The following is an 18,669-nucleotide window of genomic DNA, read 5'->3' on the forward strand; positions in this document are numbered from 1 at the left end:
TCGCTCAGTCGTATCCGACTCTTTGCGACCCTATGAACTATCTAGTCCTTGGACTTCTCCAGGTCAGAATACTGGAGTGGGTAGCCTTTCCCTTCTCTGGGGGATCTTCTCAACCCAGGGATCAAACCCAGGTCTCCAGCATTGCAGGTGGATTCTTTACCAGCTGAGCCACAAGGGTGGCCCAATAATACTGGTGTGAGTAGCCTATCCCTTCTCCAGGGGAACTTCCCGACCCAGGAATTGAACCTGGGTCTCCTGCATTGCAGGCAGATTCTTTACCAACTGAGCTATCAGGGAAGCTCCTTAAAGTTCCTCTAGAAATTCTAATGATCAGAATTCCTAGGAGAACTTTAAGGAAAGAATTTGGGGCACACCCATGAGATTCTGATTTGATAGGTCTAGGTGGGGCTGCAAATCTAAATATTTGTTTGAGGAGAGCAACACCCTGATACAAACACCTACTGGAGTGTTTGTTTGGCATCGGCAAGCCGCCAGCCAGTCTGAGATGAGGGGCAATCAATTTCCATCAGCGTCTGGGAGCCGGGGGGAGACCAGCCGTGACATCTCCCTGCATGTGATGTGTCATATTTGCAATCTGCACATTTAATCCCGGTTCCTCAGAGAAGCTGGGGTGGGTCATTCCAAATTTCAGAGTTTTCTAACTAGTGTACGATCTGTCCCTTTAAGCAACAACACTTAAAAACTGTCAACCACTGCTTTTGTGATTCTCTGTAAAATGCATTACACGCATCTCTGCCTTTTTAAACAGAGTCACACGAGCATAAATGTAACCTTTTCCTGATGTCCCAGGGGTATGTTAGGAACCTTAATTAATGTACTAGGCTATAATTCAGTGGGGCTTATGGGACGATTTGCTTATACCAAATGCCCCCTGAGGTTTTGAGTTTTTGTGCCTGTTTTATAGTTTTTCCAGCTGTGCTTCTTGCTGACTGATGTCCTGTTTTGCTAGACAAAATGTACCTGCCTAAAGCAAATTTCACTTTTAATTTGCATTCATTATAGAGGCTTGGAAAATAGATAGCTAAAGTCCTTATAACCAAGTTGGGCATCCTGTAGTTAACCCAGATTTCACTGGAGTAGCAGCAATGAAATTTGGGATTGACCTCAGCCCAAGGAGGCAAGCCTGATTGGTTTAAGGGGACACTCTCTTCCATTGTCAGTGGTTGAATCACAAATGGAAATGGTAAAATTTTGACAAATGGAATTTGAAGAGAAATTCTCAGCTGATTTCTGGGAAAGTTCTTCCTCACTAGCAATAGAGCCCTACAGGAAGTCATTCTCCTGTGGGAGAAGACACATAGCTGATTGAGAAGACACGTAGCTATGAGAAGACACATAGCTAATTGCTCGGCAGCTGAACTTTAACTTCCAGATCTTTCTTTAGGAAAAAGCCTACTGGGGATGGCAGAGAAAGATGTGGAATTACAGAGGCTAGCAGAGTGGAGAGACGGAAAGAGCCATGAGCTGGATGGTGTTTTTGAACCAGACGCTTGCTCCTTGGAAGAAAAACGATGACAAACCTAGACAGTGTAAAACAGAGACATCACTTTGCCGACCAAGGTCCGTATGGTCAAAGCTGTGGCTTTTCCAGTAGTCATGTACGGATGTGAGAATTGGACCATAAAGAAGCTTGAATTCCGAAGAATTGATGCTTTTGAACTATGGTGCTAGAGAAGACTCTAGAGAGTCCCTTGGACAGCAAGGAGATCAAACTAGTCAATCCTAAAGGAAATCAGTCCTGAATTCTCATTGGAAGGACTGATATTGAAGCAGAAGCTCCAATACTTTGGCTACATGATGTGAAGAGTTGACTCATTGGGAAAGACCCTGATGCCAGGAAAGATTGAAGGCAAAAGGAGAAGGGGGCAGCAAAGGATGAGATGGTTAGATAGCTCACCGATGGACATGAATGAATGGACATGAATTTGAGCAAATTCTGGGAGATAGTGGAGGACTTGGCGTGCTATAGTCCATGGGGTCACAAAGAGTCGGAGTTGGACACAACTTAGCAACTAAACAACAAAAACCTCCTTTCATGAATTATTATATTTTCTTGGGTTTAAGCCCCTTTGAATTGAGTTGGATTTGGGGTTACTGGTAACTAAAAGCACACCAGGGGATAAGTGTCAAATATATGAAATAGTGGATGGGTTCTGAGTGAAGCCTGCTTTAGTATGCATACTCTGTTACTCTGGTTTGGTTTCTCAGAAGTTTGGCTGTGATTTTGTTGTGGGAGCTTATTTCTCCCTGGGAGTTTCCAGGTGGCTGTGACTGCTTTTCATTTACCTTTGCGTCTCCCGTCTGTTCACAGTGCCTTGCACTTACTGGACATTCAAAAAAAAGTGTTAAATTGACCAAAACTCAGCAATCGGCATGCGTCTGCAGCACTTTCTCCTTCCTGTTGGCAATTACATGTGCTTGTTGTTCTCTACTCTTCAGATTTGTTGGTCTGTTAAAGACTTACCACACACTCTCAACACAAGTCATGTTTAGTAGTCCTTTCCAGTTTACAACACGCCACCTCACCCTTATCTCATGAAATAAGTAGGGCCGGATCATCATTTTACAGATAGAAGGCCACGGGTCAGTAGGTGTACATGAAGCTTAATTTTATAATTAGTTCTTAATGAATTTAATTTTGAAATGGCAGCCAAAGCCCTTTCTTTTGAAATAAGTGCTTCAAAAGGAGCCGCTCTTATAAGACGTCTAAACAGGTGCTCTGATGGTCACTAAGAACTGTAAATAACAAACCGACCTGAACCTGGGGGTCGGGTCTCAGGATGGGACTGCCTCTCCCTCCCGCTGCCACCCCAAGTTGTGTGATTTGCCATCAGGTGAAAGCTCTTGAGGATTTACAGCTTGAGCATCTCACCTGGATAACTGGTGCTTATTCTTCAAATTGGGCTGCTCCCTCCAGTGGAAGAGGAGCGGGAATTTGCCTCTGTCCACCCGGTCTTGCCAGTTTTGCAGCTAAAAAGGGAGTGTGAAACTTGACTGTTCTTTGCCTGGGACCTGTCTCACGATGGTTATCCACATATAGGCATTTGGGAGCTCTGAAGTAGGTCTGCTTCTGAGAGAATGCATGCCCCTCAGAAATTAAAAAAAAAAAACAAAAAACATGCATATCAAAAATGTGGACTTCAGTATACAAAGCACTGAGCTCACAGAACACAGTTAAAAGGTTAGCTCTACCTCTGTCTTCATCCATGATGCCTGTCTGCCTGGACTCAGCACTGAGCCCCTAGAATGATGCTGTCGAATGGTGCTTGCTTCTCACTCCCCATTGCCCTGTGGACCTAACCCATTTTCATGCTTTTCCTGCACTTGAATTTCTCCCATCAGGGCCTCGCTAATGACACTTGGCTGGGATGCACAGCTTGTTCCCTCTCCTCTGCCTTCTGTTACTGAGCTGATCTCTCCTTCACTTCCAAACATCAATAGAAATTATTGTGTAGAACACTTATTTTGACATTGTTTTCGAAAACAACACTGTATGTACGATAGATCTCATTTCCTGGAGGGCAAGGATTATGTTTTACATTGTTCTTGTGTGAGGCACAACGTCTAGCAATTACCTTATCCAGTAGATTTCAGACTTTTCCAAGGAGTGTGTTACCCAGTAAATACCTGAGGAATGTTATCGCCTCTTAGTGTTCTGTTTTCTGGATTATCTGTGTTTACTCCTGCCTCTTAAGTACCTTTCCTGGCCACTCACTGTGAGGCTGAATTGCAGGCGTGTCAGGCCTGGGCCCTTAAAGCGATGAGTGGGTGGGAACCTAGCTTATATTGTGCGAACTCAGTCCTTAGTATATTACAAATGCATTCTGGCTTTTTGGTCCCTGGGAATTGTGGAGAGAGGTGGGAATCAAGAAGAGCTGGCCGCAGTGATATGTTGAATACCATGAGAGAAAGCTCTGAAGTTTCCCCACCCCGCTCTGACGGAGTGTCTGATGAGGAGGTGGGGGGATGGTCCCTACGAAAGGGGACAGAGGGCTCTCCCAGTGCATCCAGGGCCGCTGCAGCCCTTGGTGAGTTTTCTGCCGTCTTCAACCAAGGTTTTAAATAAACGGTGGTGGGGTGGAGGGCAGATAGTTTCTTGTTTCTTCTCCAAAGTCTGTGACCTGGTTCTCAGACTTGTTTCTTTTTTTCTCCATGATACTCCTATTGCTACCCAGCCCTCTGCAGAGAAACTCACCCTCCAAAATTCTGAGAGCTGAGGGCAGTCATTACGATTGTGCAAGAGAATACGGAGATGCTGAGGGCAGCTGCAGGCAGGCGAGGCGAATCCCACATTCAGGCTCACCTGGGCTTTCCCTTTCACGCCTCGGGTACCTGAAAGTGAAAGTCGCTCAGTCGTGTCCGACTCTTTGCGACCCCATGGACTATATAGTCCATTGACTTCTCCAGGCCAGAATACTGGAGTGGGTAGCCTTTCCCTTCTCCAGGGGATCTTCCCAACCCAGGGATCGAACCCAGGTCTCCAGCATTGAGGGTGGATTCTTTACCAGCTGAGCCACAAGGGAAGCCCAAGAATACTGGAGTGGGTAGCCTATCCCTTCTCCAGGGGAACTTCCCAACCCAGGAATCAACTGGGGTCTCCTGCATTGCAGGGTACCTGAGTTTATGGCTTTTCACCCCTTTTCTTTTTGCTTCAGCATCACCCTTCCCCAACCCTGCCCCACCCCACCAGAAGCCCAGTAGCCTAGGCTTTGAAGGGGTCTTAGATACAAGAATCCACCCTGCTTCTCCCAGGCACTGCCTTCTGTGGTCTGGCCAGCTCCCTCCCAGCATAGCCCCTTGCAGAGCCAGCCTCTGGGATTTGGGGCATCTTCCTACTCCAGCCTCGACTCCCACCTAGGTGGTGCTCCTGACCCACTGCTGCACACACGGTGTCTTATTGTCAAGGTGACTCGGGAACCCTCTTGTCCTTTGGTGGCAGAGGGCAGGAATGCCGTGCACAGAGAAGGTGTATCCCTCAGGACATGCCATCAACCCCCCTCAGGCTGGACGGCGAGCTTCTGATCTTTTTCTGAGGCAGGAGGCAGCCTGGACGGGTCAGAGTAGGTCCCGGTCCCTGCTCTGGCCCTGTGACCCTTTTCCTAGCTTGTTTCCTCATCATGGTGTGGGGTGACAGCGGTGCCCCCACTTTACGGAGTTTAAATAGGATTGGATTTGTTAACATCCATGAGGACTCGGGACAGTGCCCGGTGTGCGTGGAGTGCTGCGGAGCCATTGGCGCTTCCTGCCTGGGCCTCAGGTTGAAACTCCTGTCCTGGCAGACACTTGCCTCATGACCACTGTGCCTGAGGACCTTGGCTCCGGAGTGGGTGCTTGCTCACCTGGTTCCCCCGCCTGAGACTGCCCGCTGCCTGGACTTCCTTCACGCCGCCCTCAGCCCAGCTCCTGCACTGGCCCCATCAGCTGCCTCTGGAGGGCTGTTCCCCTGCTCTTTCATTGGCAGTCTACTCGACCTCATTCTCCTTTCCTCTCAGTCTTCACAATTGTGTCTGTCTTTTTTAGAATTTCTTGTAGCCTGTCATATTCAAAATGCAGGTTCTTGGGCCCCACTCCAGTGATCCAGGGCTGGGATGTCCAGGTAGGGGCTGAACGTCTGCATTAACCTGATGCTGCTGGTCTCCGCAGGGCCAGTCTCTAGCTCTCTGGGTCCAGTTCACATGTCTGTTCCTCCCCAGGCAGGGTGGTGGGGCAGTCATTGCTGTGCTCAGCCCTAAGAGGCTCAGTGCCCATGTGACAGCTGATTACCATATGCCTTGGGTACGTATATCATTATTTTTTTTATTTTTATTTTATTTTATTTTTTTTCTAATTTTATTTTATTTTTAAACTTTACATAATTGTATTAGTTTTGCCAAATATCAAAATGAATCCGCCACAGGTATACATGTGTTCCCCATCCCGAACCCTCCTCCCTCCTCCCTCCCCATACCATCCCTCTGGGCCGTCCAGTGCACCAGCCCCAAGCATCCAGCATCGTGCATCGAACCTGGACTGGCAACTCGTTTCCTACATGATATTTTACATGTTTCAATGCCATTCTCCCAAATCTTCCCACCCTCTCCCTCTCCCACAGAGTCCATAAGACTGTTCTATACATCAGTGTCTCTTTTGCTGTCTCGTATACAGAGTTATTGTTACCATCTTTCTAAATTCCATATATATGCATTAGTATACTGTATTTATGTTTTTCCTTCTGGCTTACTTCACTCTGTATAACAGGCTCCAGTTTCATCCACCTCATTAGAACTGATTCAAATGTATTCTTTTTAATGGCTGAGTAATACTCCACTGTGTATATGTACCACAGCTTTCTTATCCATTCATCTGCTGATGGGCATCTAGGCTGCTTCCATGTCCTGGCTATTATAAACAGTGCTGCGATGAACATTGGGGTACACATGTCTCTTTCCCTTCTGGTTTCCTCAGTGTGTATGCCCAGCAGTGGGATTGCTGGATCATAAGGCAGTTCTATTTCCAGTTTTTTAAGGAATCTCCACACTGTTCTCCATAGTGGCTGTACTAGGTTGCATTCCCACCAACAGTGTAAGAGGGTTCCCTTTTCTCCACACCCTCTCCAGCATTTATTATTTGTAGACTTTTGGATCGCAGCCATTCTGACTGGTGTGAAATGGTACCTCATAGTGGTTTTGATTTGCATTTCTCTGATAATAAGTGATGTTGAGCATCTTTTCATGTGTTTGTTAGCCATCTGTATGTCTTCTTTGGAGAAATGTCTATTTAGTTCTTTGGCCCATTTTTTAATTGGGTCGTTTATTTTTCTGGAGTTGAGCTGTAGGAGTTGCTTGTATATTTTTGAGATTAGTTGTTTGTCGGTTGCTTCATTTGCTATTATTTTCTCCCATTCTGAAGGCTGTCTTTTCACCTTGCTAATAGTTTCCTTTGATGTGCAGAAGCTTTTAAGGTTAATTAGGTCCCATTTGTTTATTTTTGCTTTTATTTCCAATATTCTGGGAGGTGGGTCATAGAGGATCCTGCTGTGATGTATGTCAGAGAGTGTTTTGCCTATGTTCTCCTCTAGGAGTTATTTTTTTTAATTTACTTAAAATTCCATATTTATATTTTCTTCCAATTGGGGTCATCCCTTAATCTAGAATCGTTCCTTTGGGAAAAGGATAGATAATAGAAGGAGAAAGGTGACATTGCTTTCTTTTCAGAACGTGCTGTATTGGGAAGGAGGGTCTCTGGGTTGAAACTCAGTGACCTGGGTTTCTAACCCCAGATTTGTTACTAGCCTGCTGTATGACCTTGGTTGAGTCAGTTAACCTCTCTGGGCTTCACTTGCCTTATTTCTAACATGAGGGGGTTAAACAGGTTGGATTAGCCAAAGTTCTCTTCCAACTCTAAATGTCTGTAGGTCTATGAGTCTATTTAAATGTGCTGACAGCTTTAGAATGGCTAATTAATGAGTTTTTAGTGGGAACACAATTAAGTGATAATGAAGGCCTCGGGAGTAAATCTCTCCACTTCTTGTAATGAGTTGAGCAGATGAGAGCTGGAGTGTGTTTTCACCTATTGGAGCTCCTGGGAAGAGGGAGCAGAGACACACAGGCTCCTACCCGGGGGCTCAAGGAGGCCAGGGGTCAAGAACAAAGCTACATAGAGAGGAATGTGGGTGGCACTATCCTAAAACAAAATGAGTCACTTTGCAGGGAAGGCTTGGAGGCCTGCAGAGAGTGGAATACTGGCGGCTCTGCAGACCTGGGGAGCCGTACCCCCGCCTTCCATCCATCTCCAGAGCACATTCACCCGTGTGCTCTTGCGTAATCCTCTCGCACCTGGTGAAATCCGTAAGCCTGGGACTTTTCTGTCTCCCATTTCACAGGTGAGAAGTGAAGGCTCAGAGGGATGACTCACTCATAGTGAGGTCGAGGAATGATAGTGCAGGACACAGCCCAGGCTTCTCGATTCCAAAGCCTTTCTGCTTGCCCTGGCCAGTCCTCCCCCGCCAACCCCACCCAGCCTCTGCTGGCTGCTCTGAGTGACTCTGGGGTGAAATAGGCCTCTCAGGTCAGAGCATTCCAAGGGGGTTTGCAAAGCCACCCTGGCACATGGCTTTGTGGAGGTTGAGCCCTGGGAGTGGGAGAGATCAGGCCACTGTGGGGTCAGGGATGTATCATCAGGCCACTGTGGGGGCAGGGGTGTACCATCTGTGGGTGGAGGGCCCCAGGGAGGTGCCTGTGAGGAGCCTTCTTGACAGACCATGGCCGCCTCTGACCGCTGGGTACAGCCAAGCTTATCACTGTGCCCGACACAGTGGTGCCCAGCACAGCAGCTCCCAGACAGTGTGTGCTGACTGCCTAGGGTTGCATCTAAGTGGGGGGTGCCCTAAAGGGGAATGTGAGGGCAAGACAGAGTGATCCATAGAGCCTGGGGGTGGGGTGGTGTCTCTGTCCCAGGGTGAGACCCAACAGGGAGAGAAACCTACTCTGTGTAGTGTAGGGGAGGGGCAGGGCCTTTGGGCCTGGGAGTGAAGGCCGCAGGGAGCAGCTGAACTTCTGAGACTTTGCTGCAGAGACGCACGACCTTGACCTTTCCTTCTAAGTGAAATAGGGCGCAGGCATTATGCAGAGACGCAGCATCTTTGCTGCAGAGGGAAGGAGGGAGGGAGCACGCCAGCGAGCATTTGTCTGGGTTCTGCCCTAGAAATGCTCCAAGTAATAAAATCAGGATGACTTAAGAAATCCATTACCCCTCGTGGCCTCCCGCAACCTCTCATGTGCCCCAGTGGAGACAAGGGAAAGGTCTGGGGACCCAGCCAAGTAATGTGGCCTCTTCAACCTCATAAACCAGATGACGGAAGTAAGGTGGTCTTGAGGTCCCCTTCTGCTCAGAACTCAGTAGGCCTGGAGGAGATCTTTTGATGGAGGTAGAGGAAGGGTTGAGAACAGATGCCAGAAAGAAAGGGGGAACGAGAGGAGAGGAGAGATAGAGAAGAGAGAAAATTGAGGGAGCAGAGGAGAAGCGAGAAGAGAGCCATGATAAAGTGAGAAACTTGCAGACCAGCTTGGAGGTCTGGTCTCCACCCGCTGCCAACGAGTCAGACCTTCTGGGCCTCAGCTTCCACCCCTGAAAAAGGGAGCTGAGGACACCCGCCCCATGGTTGTGGGGTAAGCAAGCAGGTTACCAACCATGAAGTGCCACGGAGAGTAATGTGCTGAATTCGTGAGTAAAGCGCCGAGAAGAGGCAGAGCAGGCTCTGGGAGTGGGGAGCGGCGGGAGCTGCCTTTCTGAGCCTTCCCTTTCCTGGGGATGTCGCTAGAGGAGACGGAGTGGGAGTAAGAAAGAAATGACCGGAGACGGACCAAGGAAGAAATAAAATCCCACTCTGTGAAGGGTAGGGGCAGCTGCCTGAGGCCAGCTGTGTCTGCATCTGGGCTGAGGAGCCTTCCTTTGGGTGATAACAGTGCAAGAGGGCCGGTGCAGGCGGAGTGCCCCTCTGGCTTCCTTCTTAGCTTGGGGGGTGGGTGGGTGTCGGCCGTGAGAAGGCAGTCTTGGGCTTCAAGGTCTCACAGAACTTCCTGATTTCTGTCAGACTTAAAACTCCTGAAGGGCTGAATAGCTGATGTGGGGTTGCGAGGTGGAGGAGGGTGGGGAGGTCGTGGGCAAAGCCCCTGGCAGAATCCTGGACAGGAGGAAAGGATTCAGAGAGAAAAGGAGAAAAATCTGGATGGAGAACATTCTGGAAAACCAAGCCAAGCCAGGACCCTCAATTCACATGGGCCCAGCTCTACATACGGCTCCTCCTTCTGCTGCTAGTGCCTGGATCTCCATCTTGGCATGAGGCAAGGCCAAGACAGAGGACGCACCGGGCGAGGTCAGGGCAGCCAGCGGCCCTGGCAGGCTAGATTTATGATTTGGCTGAGCAGGGGAGAGAGGGAGCCTGCAACGGTCTGTGGTATGAAAAGCAGCCCAGTGTTTCCTCGAGGAGCCACGGTGCCAAAGGCAGGGGCATCCATCTGGCCTTGCTGTGTGGTACATTTGTCACCCTGGAGCCCGGGCCCCAGCTGGCCTCAGTTCTGCCATCTGTATCCACAGCCCCCGCCTTCAACAGTCTCTGCTGTGGAATCCACAAGCCCAACAGGTGCTCTGGGGGAAGGGGTGGCTTGCTCTGTCCCTTGGGACCCTCTCCTGCTCCACTCTCCAGCTGGTATCCATCCAAGCTGGTGTCTATTTAACATCCCCTGAGAATAAAAAAGCCTGGACATTAGACGGGTATAAGGCCTCCGACTGCTAGTACCGTAGTTTCATTCTGTGCTCTGGGGAGCACTGGGGTTCCTCCTAACTATCTGGAAAGCTGCTGAGAGAGGCTGAGCATCCAGGGTCCAGCTCCTTGCCCACCAGTGTACTTCTATCTGATCTAGATGTTCTAGACAAGATTTTATTGGAAAAATGGATTCTGCTGCTGAAAAGAAAGTTTGAAGCCCACCAATATATTCTCATGTCAAAAGGAAGGTGCAGAGGGCCAGAGAAGGCCAGCAGCCCAGCCAGGTGTTGCCAGGATGGGGATTAGAACCCAAGCCTCCTAGGTCCCGCACCCAGGCTCTCTCCACAATCCTGGGCTGCCCCTTTTGAGGTTCTGTCCTGGGCATTCATGACCAGCACCTCCTCTCTACCCCGTCAGTGCTCTCCCTCCCCATTGCTGTCCAACAGAGCCAGGCCTACCTCTTAAATTTGGGCGCCATGCCCTTGTAGCTTTTCCTCTACCAGAGGGGGCTTCAGGATGTAAACTGTGTGCAGTCCAGGCAAGCCTGTTCCAGGTAGGAAGTGAGAGCTCGCTCGTCAACCTGTGATTAAGCCTCTCTGCCCCAGGGCTGACGGCAGGCTGACTCTTGGGCCGTGCCTCCCACTACGTCATCTCCATGGGAGATGGTGGGTCGTTACGGAGGGTTTCCTGGTGGAGTATGGGCCATTACTTTACTTCCCTCTTGGTCTCTGGATAAACTTGGCTGTCTTCTCTTTAGATCTCAGTTTGTCCATTTTGGCTTCTGATTGGTGCTGATGCAGCCGCTCTGCAGTGGTCCCTGGGTTCCATTTCAGAAAACTCCAGACTCGCATTCCTCTGAGGGGAGACATTCTGTTCTCTCCTATGACTCCTGCAGCCCCTGCCAAGGTCCTCTTCTCCAGCCTGGATCACCTTGTTTGTGTTCCGTCTCCTCTTGCTCATTCCTCATTTGATCTCCAGAACCATCCTATGAAGTAGACATTAATGTTCCCAGTTTTCATATAAGGACACTGAATCTCAGAGGTGTGGCAGTTTGCTCAGAATCACTCAGTTAATACGTTTTAAAGTCTTGGTTCTGCCTAACCCCTGAGCCTGGACAGTTACCTGCAGCAACAAGCTGCGTAGGCGGTCACCTTGTGAGGCCAAACTGACAACCTTTTGGCCTGGGGTGGCACAGCCTGACAGTGATCTTTCTCCAGAGCACTCTTCCCTCTATCAGATCTTTCACCCTGGTTCCTGTCTTCTCCCTTATCCTCCCCCAGCTAGGACATGCAGAGGGGTAGCAAAGAGGGATGTGGCTCACAGGGGAGCAGGCGGGGTGGGGAGCTGCTTCCTGTCCACCTTCTGGAGAATGTGCCTCGGAACAATGGGGAAGGAAGACAGTGACCCAAATGGGGACGGGAAAGGATCTGGACTGGAAAAGGAGGGATCGTGCTGCCGACTCTTGAGAAACACTGCTTCTTCCAAAGTTGTTACCCAGAGTGTTCAGCAGAGGAAGCTGACTGCTGACAGCAGCAGCTGTGGAGGTGGCAGGAACGAGGGTGGCGTTATCACCCTCAGGGGAGGAGGGGATAGTGTCTCCTGCCGGTTCTGGAATCCTAGTCTCTCACCACCCATCCCCCCACCTCTCCATCTCAAAACCCGAGGAGAGAGGGGGCCAGACACCTCGGGAAGATGCACTTGGCTCTCACACATGGCTTCAGCACACGCGCGCGCGCACACACACACACACACACACACACACTTCAGACCTCTCATGCTCCTCTCTTGCTCACATTCATGCATGCACACACAGTCTCTGACACTTTCACACCCATATAATCCTCTTACACTCTTCCTCTTGCCCACCACCCCCCCACACACAGACACACACACCAACTCTGGAAGGTGTCTCTGTCTCCCTAAGCTAGGCTTTAGCATTGCACCACTGCTGTCTGGTCCAGCTAAAGTTGGAGTATTTCTGGAATGAGTGGTCTGCTCCATAAGGATAGAGCATCCTAAAGCATCCTCAGGCACCTTTGGAGAAACTCAGAGAGGGAGCCAGTCTTCGGTGGGGTGGCACCGGGGTTTGGACGGCAGACAGCCTGGGAGCTGGTGATTGGCGTGTCACGGCTGGGGCTTCGAGCCGTTTCCAGCGCTTTTGCCTGGCGCTTGGGAGTGAGGCTTGGCAGTGTGAGGGACGATTGGCTGTGCTGTGTCCTGCTTTCCCTGCAGCTGGAGGAGCTGCCGCAGCCGCCAGACAGGACACGGGTATTTTCTTGCTAACCTGAACCCAGCAGCTCAGGCTGATTTTACAGGGAAGTGCCTTCTCTCTGAACCGCAGTAGCAGCAGTCTGTTTCCCTGGACTGAGAAACACTAGCGGGGACTCATCAACCCAAGGAAGCCCCCAGCACCTTTCTGAGACGTGGGAGCCGGGTGTGCCGGTAGCCCTGTTCCCGGGGCTCCCCGGGCTCTGCATGACTACTGGGCTGCTGGTGCGGGCTTCCCAGCATTGATTCTCCTGCTGCTGCCGTCTGGTTTTCCTGTCTGGAGTTCTGGGAGCCTGTGGTGGAGCTGCTAGTGGTGAGTACTTGGACAGATGTCCCTTTGTGAGTCCACTGGCTGTGCCCAGGTGAGCCACAGTGGACCAGATCTTCAACTGTATTCTTAGAGACTAGACCTTAATTTGCCTTACCCCATGCCAACTCATGGGGTAGAAGTTCTGGGGGGCAGGGTCAGCCTGGAGGAAGACATGGGGCATTAGGGAATCTGGACCGCAGGTGTTTTTCTCAGGGGTAAGGGCACCCTGGAAGGAGAAACTTCTCTCCCAGCCTCCCCATACTGGTGTAGGGAGATGTGCCACAGAGCGTGTGGGGGGGATGGCAGCCAACATGCCTGCCCCTCACAGGTGTTTCCAGCTTTGGGGCCAGTCTGTCTTCTTTCTGCCAAAGTGCTGCTGGTTGAAGGGCTGGGAGCACAGAGTGAGACTGCCTTTTCTTTCCCCGTGTGGCTTGTCCCCTTCTCCCTCTCTGACATCACCATCCTGGGGCCACTCTGGTCCTTCCACTTGGACCATGGGCTTGTGGGCTCCTGAGGGCCAGGTTGCTGCCGGCTCTGCCAGGAGAGGGCACTGGAACAGTGGCAGGTCCTCCCCTGGGATGTGCACAGTGAAACACAGTGAGGCTGGGGAGACACAGCCCTTGGGTTGCAGGACCCTCTCACAGCCTTGTCCTCTGCATCCTCATCTAAACCGTCATCCTCCATGGTGATGGGTATGTTTTCAGCTGGGTCTCCTTTGGGAGTGAGAAAGCCATGAGGCTGCTGGTCACCCAGTGAAGCCGTGCTCCCTAGATTCCTGCCTGGGTCCTAACTCTCCCTTTAACTCACAGCAATGCCCATCTATATAGCACTCCAAACATGTCAACCATCATGGTTTCTGCTCCCTTGTGATTGTACAGTCTTTGCTTGCATCTCCATAAGTTTCATACAGTGAGTATGTTTGAATGTGATGACTTCTCAGATCCTTTGGGGAATATCTTCAACCTTCCAGAAGTTCATGTAGGGGACAATTGTGCACCCCACTTTTCCAATATATCCTGATCCTTTGGAGACTGCCTAAAACCCAAGGCAGGAATGTTTTTGTTCAGTCATCCAATCCGACTCTTTGTGACCCCATGGACTGCAGCATGCCAGGCTTTCCTGTCCCTCACCGTCTCCTGAAGTTTGCCCAAGTTCCTGTCCATTGCATCACTGATGCCATCCAGACAGGAATAGAAGACCACGATTTTGACCTATTTGAGAATTCTGATCTTACAATTCCATAATCGTGGCATGGTAGGGGGGCTGTGGTAGTGAGCAGCAGGGTTTAGGGCAGGTTTCTCAACAAGGGTAACACTGACATTTGGGGCTGGATAATTCTTGGTGATGGGGGCCTGTCCTGTACCTTGTAGAATGTTTATCAGGATCTCTGACCTCTCCCTACCAGTAGCACCTTCATTTGTGACAATCAAAAATGTCTTTAGATGGGGGCACAGTTACCTCAGTTGAGAATGTTGGTTCCCATTAATGCTGCTGCTTCTACCATCTCTCCTTAGGCCTCACAGGACTGGGTCTCAGTGTGGCCACCTGACACATACCCATCCCCAGCCTGGGAGTGCAGACACCCTGAGCTCTGGGCTTTGTGCTCTCTCTCATGTTCCCATCCAATTTAGGCTGAGGATCGCATCCAGTTCTCTCTGGTCTGTACCACCTTCCAGGTCTTCCTGGTTCTCATGGGGGGGGGTGTGAGGTTCAGGGATGCCAGAATAGGACTCCATCCATGGGCTTCCCTGGTGGCTCAGAGGGTAAAGCGTCTACCCGCAATGCGGGAGACCCAGGTTCGATCCCTGGGTTGGGAAGATCCCCTGGAGAAGGAAATGGCAACCCACTCCAGTATTCTTGCCTGGAGAATCCCATGGACAGAGGACCCTTATAGGCTACAGTCCACGGGGTCACAAAGAGTCAGACACGACTGTGCAACTTCACTTTCACTTCACTTTTCATGGGGGGTGAGGTCTGGGAAGGAAAACCCTGCTGCAGGACACTCTTCTTTCCTCCTGACATTTGTCCCCAAGACCAGGACGGGTTCAGCACTCAGGGTATGTGTGGTGCACATGCACTTGCTTGCTGCTTCCTGGAATGAGGTGAGCCCGGCTTTGAGGAGCGTGTAGAGGGAGACAGACATCCTGTTATGCGCCAGTAAAGAAATAAACCCATCAGAGGATTCCACGCCTTGCTTGGATTAAGTCTCGTCTTTTTAGGCAAAATGCACCTGAGGAAGAGCCAACAGGAGGAGAAGCAGTCTCTTGAGTTTCTTGTTTATCAGAGTCTCTGTGGGGTTCTGGTGGCTCTGCTCTTCATCATTCCAGGAGGGCTTCACAGAGGAGAAGATGTTTCAGAACCTGAAATGTAGTCAGGAGCCAGTGTGGGGAGAGAGAGAAAAACCCTTGGCATCCCTTTGTCCGACAGTGAGTTTGGGGAGCAGGTGGAGAAGTTGGCTATGGAGTGCCCTTCCTTTCTCCTTGATTAGGCAGGGCCAGCCCCCACCCCCAGGCCCTCCATCTACTCTGCTGGAATTTGTCTTCGAGCTAGAAGGCAGACTTCCCTGCCCTGCCAGCACAGAGGAGGGACTTACAAGAAGCCTCGTGTTGCAGAGAATTATGGTCAAATCCTGATTTGTGGGATAGAGCAGAGAGGTGCTTCAGGTGGCACAAACCAGCAAATTTTCACCTCATCAGTCTGCTGGGCTTTAAAACGCCTTGTGTGATCCATTTGCAGCAAATTTTATCTCCTAATGATGCTTGATTCCAGCAGGTAAATTTAGAATCCCCAAACAAACGGCCTCTAAAGAGCAGGGCTGAGGAAGTGGCTGCAATGCCTCCAGGGTCTGTTCTCTCTGTAGGCCCTGAGTCTCCGAGTTCTCACCCAACGACACAGATCTGGTTTCCCAGCAACTCTTTGGGAACCTTTGACCTTTCCCATTTTCCCTGGCTCCATCTCCCTCAAGGAGCAGTTTTCTCTGAAAAGCTGGAAGGGCATTAGAGAAGGGGAGAGAAATCTCATTATGGGCAGCTTTGGGGCAATAAACAGCTCTGTGATTTGCAGCTTTTGAACTTAGAGTGTTGTGATAATGCTCCGAGGTTTGCAGTTTCATGGTCCCAGACAGAGCTGGGTTCCTACCTACAATATGTCTGTTTTATTCTGGGCTGGCTGGTCACATACAGGCCACAGGCAGGGCCAGACCTGGGTTTATATAATTTCCAGGACTGACATGAGACTTACCCAATATGGAATGGGGACATGGAGGTCATTCAGCAGGCCAGAGGCTCTCGTGTGTTCTCTTAGAGGGCACAAACCTGTGTACATGAGACCAGGCACAGACCAGGGAGCCCATTGGAAGCCCTATTGGGCTGGTTCAAGGTCAGCTTACAGGAAGAAAGCCATAGTGCAGCTCTGCACTGGGGTCTTTCTCCCCACTGAACCTAGGCAGCATCAGCCAGTGATGCTAACTCACAGCCCTCTCTGGTCCCCCAGCAGCCCTTGTGTCTGAGCCTGGGAACTAGGTAGGTGGGCAAGAGAACTTCTAATAGGACTGGGGTTCCAGCCCAGGCCCCCGAGCACGGGGAATAAGCTTGTCAGAACATGTGCTAATCAGAAATGGTTTTTTTCCTAATGGAACAAGGAGAGAGAGGTGGAGGGGGCATTTGGAGAAGGGGACCCCTGCCAATTAGTACCAGGCTGTTCCCAGCCTGGGAGACTCATCCTGAACATGTAAGCAGATGTCCCTCCCGTTGGGGAGCACACTGAAGGCAGAGCCTACTACTGCAGGAGCTGGAGGGCTGCATTCGATTCTTTGTCCAACTTGTATTGAGTTCTTATGAGCCTGGTGCTAGACGATGCCCTCTCTGAGAAGTCCCAGTCTAGGGGAATCTGATGGAAACATGGTGGCCCCCACACAGCTGGGGAGGCCCAGTCAAGGTCCAGACTAATTGGTTTTCTGGCTCTTCTCCCAGCAGAGCTTTCCAGGCCCCACCCCAAGGCTTTCAGGAGATAACTGAGATGTGGGGTCAAGTCGCAGCTGGAAGCATTAGGGCAGCTCCCAAACTGCCAAGTCCTGGAGGGTCTTGTTAATCTCTGCCCCCCAGGGCTGGCAGGAGGCTCCTCCGCAGTGCCCCAGATTCTCTGCTCTGGGTTAATTGCTTTCCACAGTCTGTTTGCTCTCGCCTTCTCCCCCTCCTCTGCCCTCTGCCTGTCCTGGGACTGATCATTTCCTCCCCAGTGCCAGTCTGGACCCTCCAGTGGGCCCCAGGTTGCTGCTGTTTCTGTAGATCTACCTGGATAGATGCAGAATGGAGAAAGGCTGTGTGTGAGTTTAACCTCTGGTGTGTTTCCTCTCCTCTTGGATTCACTCCACACATTCCTCTTCCAGTGGGGGAGGGGCTCTGGGAAGGGGGCTGGGAGTACAGTGGGCCCTCTGTATTCACAGAGATAGGACCTGCAAATGGTGCGGGGGTTGGGGGCTACTGTACTCCGCCACTGTATTGATATATATGAGACTTGAGCATCCTTGGATTTTGGTATCCACAGGGGTCCTGTACCATTGTGAAGGACAGCTGTACCTGGCTCTACCATTAAAGCCCCAAGGCCTATTCCTCATAGATGAAATGACGGGGTGCTCCAGAACAGGGGAACTCGCAGTGTGGTCCTTGGACCAACAGCCGCATCATCTGAGAACCTGTTGAAAATGTAGGCCCTCGGGCCTCCCTCCAGACTATAGAGTCAGAAACTCTGGGGTTGGGGGCTGGCTACCTGTGTTTACCGCGTCCTCTGGGTGATGCTGATGCAGTTAAGATTTGAGGACCACAGCTCTGGAACATCTCAGGGGTCCCCTTCTGACTGCCGCTTTATTGCTGGTCTTATCACCCACCTCGCAGTAACTAGTGACTTGCAGAAATGCAGTAGCTACATTCTGGAGCACAGCGAGTTATCCTGAGGGCATCATTCAATTCTCAAACTTAAAACAATGCCAAACAAAACCAAAGCCACTATGTATACCCTGGCTTTTTCCAGAAGAGACTCAAGGAAGCTTCCATCCCAGGCCCATTAGGAAGGAGCCTTCAGAGGTGGCCAGAGATCTAGTGACCGGTATGGGGCACCTGCAGTGCCCACCAGAGACAAGACGGCGGCCTGCAGGCTGCCCACCCTGATGTTCCCCACGTGCTCCCACAGCAGCATGAATGGGCCTGACCTTTCAGATCCTCTGGGGAGAGCACTGCCCAGCGACTTTAACAGAAGAGGCCTCTTTCCCTGTTCTGTTAGCAGAATGCCCTAACATCTCGCTCCCGCTGCTGGCATTTAGCCCATCGCTGGGTTAATTCAAGCAATACTAATAACCTGTTTCCCAGTGAGAAGACCCCTTGCAGACCCCTAAATCCTCCACGCTGGGTGCTGATAACAGACTAAGAATCCTGTCTGGCCACCTGCAGTCATTCACAAAACAGCATGGCAAAGGTCCAGCGCTGGATTGGATTGTGTGATGACACCAAAAGAAACAGAACTTTTGCCATTGACCTCCATGAACCAGCCGTCTAGAGAGGAACAGTGCCAGGGTCCTCAGTGCTTATAAGGGCTTTCTCTCTTCCTGCCTCCCTCCTCTTGCTTTCCTTCCCTCCAGGTCTTACCCCCCGCCCCCCACAAACCCTCTGTCCTTCCTTGGTGCAGAAGGTTGCATCAGTTTCCTGAAAGTCCTCCTCTCCATCAGGTCAGGCTCAGCATCCCGCCTTCCACTGATTCTGTGAGTGGCCCGGCCCCAGCTGAGACCTTTCCCGGCCTTTCTGTGGTCTCCAAGGAGCCTGCAAGAAATGCAGCC

The 18,669-nt window shown here is 50.8% G+C and overlaps 1 protein-coding gene across 1 annotated transcript in view; it reads left to right on the plus strand.

The window, feature by feature from the left end:
* The window catches only part of SEMA5B (semaphorin 5B), a 125,607-nt gene that overhangs the window by 22,399 nt on the left and 84,539 nt on the right, over window positions 1-18,669 (plus strand). The gene's annotated exons all lie outside the window — the stretch shown is intronic.

The sequence above is a fragment of the Bos grunniens genome, chromosome 1 (genome assembly GCF_055505025.1).
Source record: "Bos grunniens cultivar Pamir isolate PY7600 chromosome 1, Bosgru_T2T1.0, whole genome shotgun sequence".
NCBI lineage: Eukaryota > Metazoa > Chordata > Mammalia > Artiodactyla > Bovidae > Bos > Bos grunniens.